The sequence below is a fragment of the Lissotriton helveticus genome, chromosome 11, assembly GCF_964261635.1.
Source record: "Lissotriton helveticus chromosome 11, aLisHel1.1, whole genome shotgun sequence".
Lineage (NCBI taxonomy): Eukaryota > Metazoa > Chordata > Amphibia > Caudata > Salamandridae > Lissotriton > Lissotriton helveticus.
Window position 1 is genome coordinate 844,118,810 of NC_136072.1, and position 7,248 is coordinate 844,126,057.

Genomic DNA, 7,248 nt, shown 5'->3' on the forward strand with positions numbered 1-7,248 from the left:
AGGCACTTCATGGTATCTTCATGCGTAAGCAGTTTAAACACTGGTTGTCCTTTCACTGGTGTCAGCTGCAGAAGATCACCGAAAACAATGATGTGTTTGCCACCAAATAACACATCATACTCTGTTTTAAGAACTTCCTGCATTCTCAAATGCACAAAGGCAAGCATGACATTAGAAACCATGCTTACTTTGTCAATGATAAGAAGTTTCATCTTCTTCAGGACTCTGGAAACTTCATAACAAGCATCTCCAGATAACTTGTGGTATTGTAATTTGTTATCATGCTCCACTGGCAGCATCAGTAGACGATGTAAAGTAATCCCTTTAATGTTATGTGCTGCCAGCCCAGTTGGAGCGGTGACAACACAAGACAGCGATGACTCGGTCATTTTCTGCAGATAACATGAAATTGCTTTAATTAGGAAACTTTTTCCAGTTCCTGCTTCTCCACTCACGTACAGTCGGACAGGCTTCAACGACGTACATGAGCACTCTTTCTTCTCATGACTTAATCCATGATCAATTTGGTTTGTAACTTCGTCATATATTTTCCTCTGCTCAACGTTGAGTTTTCTTTCCAAATCTTCTAAGTTAACCGCATCCTCCTGAGCATGTGCCATGGCTCTTTCCACTTCAATCATGGCAGTGGCAGCTTCATTTTCGATAACTGGTCCTCCTAGTGGATCCTGACTCAATGAAACAGAACTCTGACTGTCCTGAGAACTGTCTCTAGCAATCTCGGCTGCAATTGTTGCTTCCTGCTCGATTTCCGCATTCAACATTTCTAGATATTTTGGAAAAACAGGACATTCTATGGTCTCCTTGGCTGCATTGAAAGAGTCTTCGTAACAGAGGAAATCTCCAAGCAGTTCCTCTTCTGCACGCCAAGGCTTGAAAAGTTGCAAAAGAGCTAAATAGAAAAACTCTTTTCTTTCAGGAGATTCGCCACTCAATTTTCGATGATTTACCAATTGTCATTTTCTTTGCTTGACCAGACATCCCTCACTTCCAATTACAGCATACACTCCTTTATCAATATCTTCTTTGATGTTCCTCTTGAATATGTAATTTTGTAGAACCTCATATAGACAAACATTCTCGAGGTGACTGCTTCTATTTGGATAATATGTATCCAACATGTTGGTCTTCAAAATATCTGTACTGTTTGGCTCCTTTTCTGCCAAATACTCAATTTCCCGTACAGGTTTCAGAACTCGATTACGCGTTGCAGCAAGACCAAGACTCGCCCAAATGATACTCCTAGATTTGGCATAGAGACTTGCTGAAGATAACTGGTCAGAACATTCGTAAGCTCCGATTTCTCGATGCGACAACATCTTCAGACTGAAACTGTACAACTTCTTACTGAGGCTCTTTTCATGGGAAATGTCCTCCCACATATCCTTCAATTCTGTCTTTTCTTTTTTTGTGATGTAAGATGTCACATACCGAGCCACAGCCATACAGTTATCAGCCACAAACTGTATATCCATGTTAGCATTCCACATGGACAAAATCACTGGGTTGTAGTCGTTGATGTACTTGGACTCTTCGTTTCTTTTCAAATTGTATGTATTTTTGGGTGATTTCCTCGTCACATTATTCGCAGCGAAGACATCAAACTGTTCACTCTTCCTTTAGATATCACCGATCGTGGAAATCCAAAACGACATTTTGTGTAGAACTTGTCCTTGTTTCTGAATTTACGACGACAGTACTTTCCACAACGATGGTTTTGAAAGCGTAAAACTTGTTCTCTTAGGCTTTTGTCTTCCTTTGTCTTTGGAACAGCACATGTAGAATACTGTTCTATGAAACTCATCACTAAGTCATCCGGATCTGTTCCAAATTTGGGTGCATCTTTGATCCATAGCAGCATATGTATATGAGGAGCACCTCTTGCTTGATACTCCTTTCACCAGAAGAAATCCAACACCTCTCCAAGAGGTGGATTTTTCTTGTTCATGATGAAAGACATCATAGCTTCAAATCTATGATTGAAGTACCTGCATACATTCACTGGATCCAAAGAGCACAGTTCTCCGGGTGTCTTGAATTCGATATTTTCAATGTTTCCATTTGCCTCTCGTAGAAATTCAAGTAAGTCTTCCCAGCCATACTCGGCACAGCTGAGAGTGAGGAACCATGTGGGAGTTCCTAAGTTCCTCAGCATACATTTTAAATCACCATGACGACGGTACCAGTACTCATTAGTACCACGCTGACATGCCATGAGATTAATCAGGTGAGAATCCAAAATACTGTCTTGCACATTGACTTTATCCATAAAGTCCCTTGCCAAGATATTTTGCATCTGTACACCACTTTTCAAGATGTGGTTCACTGCATATGACAGTCCAGACAGATCACTTTCAAACAGTAGATGAAACAAATAGGGAATGCATTGACGAAACCTAGGATCTTCTGCATACAATCGTAAAGTCCGGTATTCAGAAGCAGGAATTTGATCAGGTCGCTCATCATATCTTCCTCCTTGACCTGTTGGAAAGAGCTGTGGGAAACACCGAGCTTCCAAACTTTCCTCCCAAACACTAATGGGACTCCCTTTGGCTTGTTTAATTTGAAACAACTCAAAAGCATTCCCCATGACTTCCTTGGAATGCAAAGGATGAACACTATAATGTTCATATATTTCTTCATTTTTAGAGGCTTCTACTTTCTCAATTTGTCCAGCACACAAATCATTGTCCTCTTCTTCACTTACTTCCTCTCCTGCAACACATACATTCTTGTAGTACTCATTGTTTTTCATCAAATACAATATTGCCTTTTTGACTTTCCTAACATCCACTAAATCTTGCCAGATTTTCTTACTCTTTGTCGGAACCCCATTAACTAAGATAACCAGAGGTTCCTCTTCCACTTTCTCTACTCCAATTGTATTAATGTTTTTCTTCAAATCTAGAGGCAAATAAACAACTCTTTCCTTTAATCCTCTCTGTAAATCTGATGGAGGCAATTTCCCTGTCTTTGGCTCCATTCGTACAATAGCCTGAAAGGGATGGACACTTTGAATCAAAATAGATTCATAAGTATTTAAATCCTTCAATTCAGAAGGAATGTCAACCAATTCCAGATTATTATGAACCGCTCTAGCAGGCATCCGGTTTTCATTTAATTTGTTACAACAATAAGTACACACACGTTGATCCGATCCCAAATCAAAACAATTTTCTATCATCAAGTATGTTGCGAAATCCTTCCATTCACTTTTATTTTCCCTTTCACTTTTTGCATATAAATCCACTAACTTAGTCTGATTCTTATAATAAGTGCGTCGACAACACACACAAGTGAAATTAGGCCTCTCACTTGATTTCACCTGAAACGTGGCAATTTCCTTCTGAAAATTATCTGTACTGGAAATCTGTACACTCTCTTCCACATTACCTTCTTCTTCTGGGTCATTTTCAACATTCTCCTCTTTACTTGCAAAGTAACAAAATTCAATTTCTTCACAAATATTCTTCACATCTACTTCAGAACCATGCAAAAGAGCACTGCTTAATTGTTTAAGCTTAATTGCTGGACTCTTAGCAAAATACAACATTCTCACTAATTTCCTCACTTTATTATGATGGACTGCTAGCATCCTGCAATGATGAAAAACACTCTGGCATACTCTCCTGGAAAGACAAGCCAGTGAATGACCATGTAAACCTGTCACATCTCTCACTCTGCATGGATCTAATTCCTGCAACAACTTCATTTTCTGTTTTAAACTTTTCTTATTAAATGTCCGTACAAAATCACAAAGCAAATTGATGGAATCCTGTCGCACACTGCAAATACTCCTACACTTCCAGGTGTACACTGGACCCTTAGCACGTCTCCCTAAAACTTCATCACCTAACACCTCTTCTGCCTCTGTTGACACAAGTTTTTCTTTTTCAACTGGACAACCGTCTTTCACCTCATATGCTCGACCACTGGTGTCAACTGCATGCACCAAATCATTGTCCTGGAAGTAACTCTCCTCATTGAAAAATGCCTCACAACTTGAACTATGCATCCATTCTCCTGAAAATACTTCACAAAAATTTGTACGATTAACTATTCTCTTCCATCTACTATTTGTTTTGAATTCATAAATTGCCTTGTTTAGTTTCCTAATTCTATTGATTACCAAAATAAATAACTTTCGCTTCATTTCCAAAGCCTGATCAATAATTTTCTCAACATTTTTCTTTTTCTTATAAAAAGCCAGTTTCTGTTGACCTTTCTTTACATTTTTCATCAAATTTACAATTATCCTGTTGCGGAACATTCGTCTACGAATGTCCCTAAATTGATTGTGCCTTCTACCGGCACTCACAGAGTTTTCTCCTGCTCTACCACTAACTTTATTAAGGGGCCTTTCCTTCCTGTTTAAATTGACTCTCTTCTTCTGGACTAAAACATGTTCTGTAGTGATACTTTTTTTTCTGGAAATGTTTCTTAGGAAAGATTTCGTTGTCTTACCCGGAGCTTTTTTGGTGACTTGACGAGTTTTTATTGTAGAGGACTGCTGCAAGCATGTACTAAGCTGCTGTGTTTGACGTTTTGTAGCCTTTCTCCTCCTTTGCCTTGAAGGCATTTTTTTTTAATTTTGAAATGATCTGCAGTTGAATCTGTGGTAAAATATAATAAAAAATGTTATTAACCACTATTACCAAACAGTAAATCAATAACAGTCATCAAAAAATTAACACACTAGTTGTCAATTCTACATACAATAATTTATAGTGCATTGACAAATTTAAAACTCACAAATAGTAGCAAAGAAATGGAATGCTTCTACATTTGACCTGTGCTCTTTTATATGTGAATCTGAACTAATTTTATTAGCATATTTCACTATTTTATTAAAGACACTTCACACAAGCTGTTTTTGAAGTTGTATTTAAATTTAAATAAAACGGTTAACATGGTTACTTTTCATTTCCAGTAACTTAAATTTATTTTTAAAAGTCTTTATAGTTCAATAGACTCGAGCAGGTCAGCTGCCCACCCTATGTCATACAATTCTGACAAATCGGCATCCTCATCATATTCTTCATCATCCACAGGATATAAATCATCCAAGGGATCTACTTCCACTGACGTTTCAATGACAAGTTCAATGATAAGATCGAGATCAACAGATTGCTCATTATCACTTATGGTTGATGTTGTCGTTATCTTTAAAGAAAGAGAACAACAATGAGATGTTGCAGAGTAAGATACAAATCTCAGAGACTATAATAGTAAAATTGTTTAACAAGAGTAACATTTTGCAGATATTATTTAGCCATGTCCAGCGATGCTGAGGAGGTGAGGCCTATGTCCAAGTTTTCAGTGAACAGGACTCATCTCTTCTTAACCTTGGATAAGCCTCACCGACTCTGTGTCCCCTGCTCATACTTAAATGTAAAGGGGCAGATTTATGTTAACTGGCGCATCCCCAGGGATGCACCAGTTAACGTGCGCCGCTGCTCTGCCACCCATGGTGTGCCGCATTTACAATGCGGAGCACCATGGGGCAAAAACAGCACAGATGCGTCACGCATCTGTGCCGCAAAAGCGGCGCATTGCAGGAATCACATCGCAAGCGCGACATGACTCCTGCAATGCACAGGGGCAAGCCACACATTGCATGGTGCGTCACTCCTTATGCCTGTTTCAAACAGGCGTAAGGATTTGATTCAGCAATGCCATAAAGCTGACTCAGTGAAATCTTGTAAATTTCACTGTGTTAGTTTTACAGGGCTTTCATGCAAGTGAACGCCCACCCTGCAACAAAACGCCCACATGAAACCTGACGCAGGTTACATGTGGCGCAGGACTTTACAGCATGACACATCTGCCTAGATGCATCAAGTTGTAAATATGTCGCAACATGGCGCATCTTTTGCGCCGCCGCTGCGTCACAAAAGTGACGCAACGGCGGCGCAAAAGAGGCGCACGGCCATCATAAATCTGCCCCTAACATTTTAAATGATTCGTTCAGGATGCCGATAAGGTGTGGCCTATCCAGAGGTTTGTTTGAGGTGAGGCCTACTCAGGGTTGCAGATGAAATTTAGGCTTGTTGAAGAGTACAGAGGAGATAATACATGTGCAGGCCTACCAACGAAGTGAGTCATGTCCACTGCACTCTTGAACAGAGGCCAGACCTCCTCTGTCTCCCTGGACAGGCCTAAACCTCAATCTGCACAATGTGATTCGTAATGTTAGGAAACACAGGTGATATAATTGAAAAACGTGCAAATATTTTTGCTCATTTCACAATCACATCACCTGTATTTCCTCAGCTTAGGTATCTCATTGTGCAGATGTAGTCTAGCATATCCAAGAGTACGCAGAAGATGAGGACTGTATGCAACAGAGCAATGTACATTACTCACCTCCCTTGACACTTACAGAAGCCTCAGTTTCTCCATGCCTCCTACACAGTTCTAAATGTATATCATTATCATCATAGTGACTATGAAACTCTAGCATTACATATTGTGAAACCTAAATGTCTTAAAGTAACGATTTTTTAACCGACAAACAAGCAAATTATTCTCCCAGATTGATGGTGAGAAGTGATATATTTATTTAAAGAAGCAGACACCTTTTTGTCATTGTCATAAATGTAAAAAGCATTCCTTTTCTTTATGAACCATTTTCATGTCATAATTTGAAAACACAGCACAACTCCTATGTACAAGTACACCCTGTCAGTACTTAAATTTGCCAAGCACACATGCGGGCGTATTTACAAGAGCCTTGCACCACGGAGAAATGACTTAAATTTACCAAGCACTCATGAGGGCTTATTTACAAGGACCTTGCACCACCTTTAAAGTCACTTTTAACATGGGGAAAATGACGTGAATGTAGCTCTTAAGCTTTGTAAATTTGCCCCCATGTTGACAATGAAACTCTTGCTGAACATATTGTGAAACCTAAATGACTTCAAGAAACGAGTTTTTAAACCGACAAACAAGCAAATTATTTTCCCATATTCATGGTGGGAAGTGAAATATTCATTTAAAGAAGCAGACACCTTTTTGTCCTTCTCATAAATGTAAAAAGCATTTCTTTTTTTTTAAAAACGATTTTCTGATCATAATTTGAAAACACACCACAGCTCCTATGTACAAGCACACCCTGTCAGTACTTAAATTTGCCAAGCACACATGGGGCGTATTTACAAGGACCTTGCACCACGGGGAAATGACTTAAATTTGCCAAAGCACTCATGAGGGCGTATTTACAATGAC